The sequence below is a fragment of the Aegilops tauschii genome, chromosome 4 (genome assembly GCF_002575655.3).
Source record: "Aegilops tauschii subsp. strangulata cultivar AL8/78 chromosome 4, Aet v6.0, whole genome shotgun sequence".
Lineage (NCBI taxonomy): Eukaryota > Viridiplantae > Streptophyta > Magnoliopsida > Poales > Poaceae > Aegilops > Aegilops tauschii.
Window position 1 is genome coordinate 456085531 of NC_053038.3, and position 4868 is coordinate 456090398.

Sequence of the window (4868 nt, forward strand, 5' to 3'; positions counted from 1 at the left end):
TAAAGATAATCACCATAAAATGGCGTAGAACTTTGTGTTGTAGAGCACATAGAGTCACCACGAAGTGGCGTAGACACTCGTATGGCAATTTTCATGCCATAATATGTGTGCTTTCATTTTTGCTTTGAGGTAATCACTACTAAGTAGCGTAGACCTTATTCTTATGCTACTTTATACAACCTTGTGTTAATTAAAACACTTTGAAGGTAATCACCAGATGGTGTAGACCTCACAGTTGTGAACAAAGCTATATATTGCCATAAGTGCAATCCATAAGATATGTGCAAAAACTGAAAGTAATAATATAATTTTCAAGCATAATCGACATGTAACAATTAAAATTGCATCCATAAAACATGTTGACATTCATAAGCAGACATTACATAGTACTATGTTAGAAAATAGTAACGAACACTTATGTACAAAAACTGAAAAAGCCAGAAGCTAATGAGAAAAGAAAACGAAAAATAATGGCAATAGGCCAGAAACAGGATAGCCTACTACCGTGGCCAAGCCACCTTTTCCTTTTCCTTTTCGTTTTTGATTCTTTTTTTCTTTGCTGCTCGTACGGCATGGGCTAGTGCCCACTAGCCAACTAGGCCTAGCGTGATGGCTGTCCACCAGCCCATATGCACGCCCGAGTGGATAAGGAGGCGACGGGATGTTGCTGGTTCCCATCGACTAGTCGTCCTCACTCCATCTCGAGCGGTGGCTGTCAGCACCACCACCACCACCAACCTCCGCCACCAGCGTCTGCCTCACCGGCGTGAGGTCGAAGGCCCCGGCGCAGCATCCTCCTCCTCTGAAGAAGATCCTTTAGGAAGGTGTGTCCCGGGCGTGACTCCATTGGAGTGCCCATTGGCCAGCCCGAGATTCACCGGGCTCCATTCTTCCGGCCGATGACCGGCATGCTGCAGCATGGCACGCGGCACTATGTGCCAGCGGCGAGGCGCCGATGGGCCGGTGGAGCTGCTCGCCCCCGTTGTCGAAGACGTCCCCGAGCGCAGCAGTCCGCACGGGGAGGTGCAGCCCAAGGCTAGCGCTCGACGAAGAAGCCCCAGCGGCTACCGCCTCATGCGCCGGCGTCGGAGACGAAAGACGCGGGGAGTCCGTCTGTGCGGGCGGCGCGGGCTCGGCCTCCTCCTGGACCTTGTAGTCCTGGACATCGTAGTCCTGCGGTGGAAACGACGGCGGTGTCATGCATGGCCCCCATCCGTGCACCGGGCATGGACGTAGTGGTGGAAGAGCCGCAAGTTCCGGCTCAACGCCGACGGTGTCGACATCCATTGCTTCATCCACGGGCTCCATTACTTTGTCCGCATACAGGTTTGGAGCGGCCGGTCCGACAAGAATCCAGGCCGGGAGCGGCACCATCGCCGGCATGGCCGGTTCAGGCGAAGCACCAGAAGGTCCAGCACCATCGCGAGCACCAGATCCTCGGGCACCATGTCCAAGATGTGGTCCACGACGACGGAAACTGTTCTGGCGGCCTCCGAACCGCCGAAGATCACGGGCATTGCAGTCGTGGCGGCGAAGTCCGCCAAGACCATGGCGGCGGCGGCTCTGTCGACGTCGACCGACACCATGAAGAAGGCGCAAGAAGGACAGGAGACCGCGAGGCATCCTCTTACCTTCTCCTTTCTTCCCCTCTAGTTTGCTTTTTTCGGCGACTGTCGCTGGCGTGATTTGCTCTCTCGGCAGAGTCGAAGTGCTGATAACGTGTAAAAGAACAAATTGATCGAACTGTCACTTTCATTGATGATCTAGAGGATTAAATATAGAGGGAATCGACGCCAACGCCATGAAGGGACGTATCCGCTCGCGGGGGCGTGGGCATGTTTCGAACGGTTGCCAGAGGCAAACCACACGCTAGTTACAAGGGAGGATTATCCCTAAATAATATAATTAGTTTCAATTCCAACACTTTTAAAGTCTTGGTTCGGGTAGCGAGGTGCTAATTATATTATTTAGGGATAATCCTCCCTTGTAACTAGCGTGCGGTTTGCCTCTGACAACCGTTCGAAACATGCCCACGCTCCCGCGAGCGGATGCGTCCCTTCGTGGCGTTGGCGTCGGTTGCCTCTATTTTTAATCCTCTGGATCATCAATGAAAGTGACAGTTCGATCAATTCGTTCCTTTACACGTTATCAGCATTTCGACTCTGCCGAGAGAGCAAATCACGCCGATGACTGTCGCTGGAAAAAGCTAACTAGAGGGGAAGAAAGGAGAAGGTAAGAGGATGCCTCATGATCTCCTGTCCTTCTTCCTACGCCTTCTTCGTGGTGTCGGTCGACGTCGATAGAGCCGCCGCCGCCATGGTGTTGGCGGACTTCGCCGCCACAACCGCAATGCTCGTGATCTTCGGCGGTTTAGAGGCCACCGGAACGGTTTCCATCATCGTGGACCATGTCTTGGACATGGTGCCCGAGGATCTGGTGCTCGCAATGGTGCTGGACCTTCAGGTGCTTCGCCTGAACCGGCCGTGCCGGCGATGGCGCCGCTCCCGGCCTGGATTCTTGCCGGACCGGCCGCTCCAAACCTGTATGCGGACGAAGTAATGGAGCCCGCGGATGAAGCAATGGATGTCGACGCCGTCGGCGTTGAGCGGGAACTTGCGGCTCCACCACCGCGTCCATGCCCCGTGCATGGATGGGGGCCATGCGTGACTTCGTCGCCGTCTCCACCGCAGGACTACGATATCCGGGACTACGAGGTCCAGGAGGGGGCCGAGCCCGCGGAGCCCGCACAGCCGGAATCCCCGCGTCTTCCGTCTCCGACGCCAGCTCACGAGGCGGTAGCCGCTGGGGCTTCTTCGTCGAGCGCTAGCCTTAGGCTGCACCTCCCCGCGCGGACTGCTGCGCTCAGGGACGTCTTCGACAACGGGGCGAGCAGCTCCACCGGCCCATCGGCGCCTCGCCGCTGGCACACAGTGCCGCGTGCCGTGCTGCAGCACGCCGGGAGAATGGAGCCCGGTGAATCTCGGGGTGGCCAATGGGCACTCCAATGGAGTCGCGCCGGGGCACACCTTCCTGGAGGATCGTCTTCAGAGGAGGAGGATGCTGCGCCGGGGCCTTCGACCTCGCGCCGGTGAGGCAGTCGCTAGTGGAGGAGGTTGTTGTTGTTGTTGGTGGTGGTGCTGACAACCGCCGCTTGAGATGGACTGAGGACGCTAGTAGATGGGAACTAGAAACATCCCGTCGTCTGCTTATCCACTCGGGCGTGCGTATGGGCTGGTGGACAACCATCACGCTAGGCCTAGTTGGCTAGTGGGCACTAGCCCATGCTGTACGAGCAGCAAAGAAAAAAAAAGAATCAAAAACGAAAAGGAAAAGGTGGCTTGGCCACGGTAGTAGGCTATCCTGTTTTTCGCCTATTGTCATTATTTTTCGTTTTCTCTTCTGATTAGTTTCTGGCTTTTTCAATTTTTGTACACAAGCGTTTGTTAGTATTTTCTAACATAGTACTATGTAATGTCTGCTTATGAATGTCAACATGTTTTATGGATGCAATTTTTAATTGCTACATGTTGATTATGCTTGAAAATTATATGACTACTTTCAGTTTTTGCACATATCTTATGGATTGCACTTATGGCAATATATAGCTTTGTTCACAACTGTGAGGTCTACACCATCTGGTGATTACCTTCAAAGTGTTTTAATTAACACAAGGTTGTACAAAGTACCTTAAGAATAAGGTCTACGCTACTTAGTAGTGATTACCTCAAAGCAAAAATGAAAGCACACATATTATGGCATGAAAATTGCCATACGAGTGTCTACGCCACTTCGTGGTGACTACGTCTATGTGTTCTACAAAACAAAGTTCTATGCCATTTTATGGTGATTATCTTTTATAGAAAGTCATATTTTGGGTCATTTAGGCTTTTCTTAGACCTTTATATTTCAATCAATCATTTCATTTTACACACAATCACTAAAAAAAAGACACATCCGTGACATTTTGGGCCGAACGAATCTTTTTTCTGTCATACTTATGACACTTCTATGACGATAATTGTGACAAAACCCGGTATCATCATACATGTGGTGGGCTCCTACTTCTATGACAAAAAATCATGACAGGAAATGGGCTTTTCGTCCTGGGCGGGTGTAACGCCCGGGTAATCAAGCTACAGTAATTCCCCGCTAATCATGCCACGTCACCTCGGTTACTGTTGTTAACCGTGCGATGATCCAAAACCGTTTCATAATTTAAATTTAATTAGTGTCAACAATAAAAGTTTTTCAAAATTTAAACCAAAATGTTCGGGAGGTGCCATATTTTGCATAAGTAAATATGGTGTAGTAAACACATTTTTATAAAATGCCTAAATAATTTAAATTGAAATAAAACAGAAAAGCAAATAAATAAAAGAAAAGAAATTACAAAAAAAGAAAACAGAACAAAAAAAAAGGAAGAACCCCCCCCCCCACTGGGCCATCTGTGGCCCAGCTGGGCAGCCCAACTGGGCAAAGGCCCAGCCGGCCGGCCCACTCCGCCCCCACTCCCTTATCCACTCCCCCCGCAAACCCCCCCCACCGACACCCCACTCCCCTCTCCCTCCCCCGATCCAGATCGGATCGGGCTTGACCTCGCCGCCCAGCTCGCCCCCGACGCCGCCCCGACGACCCCGTCGCCCCGCTCGCCCCCGACGCCGCCCCGACGACCCCGCGCCCCGCGACCATGCTCCCTCGCCGTTGGACGTCACCACGCCGGAGCTCGTCCTCGCCGGACCTCCCCGCCGGCCTGCTCCCACGTCGCCGTCGTCCCCGTCCCCCACCTCGAGCCCCGCTGCCACTCCCCTACGGCCACAGTGAGCCGCGCCCCTCCTCTCTCTCCCTCGCCCCGTGCTCGTCCCATCCCC

At 52.8% G+C, this 4868-nt stretch overlaps 1 pseudogene; it reads right to left on the bottom strand.

Annotated features, from left to right (window-relative positions):
- Window positions 1–2210: 2210 nt before the first annotated feature.
- Window positions 2211–3246, bottom strand: LOC109735801 (uncharacterized; annotated as a pseudogene).
- Between the last annotated feature and the right edge of the window lie 1622 nt (window positions 3247–4868).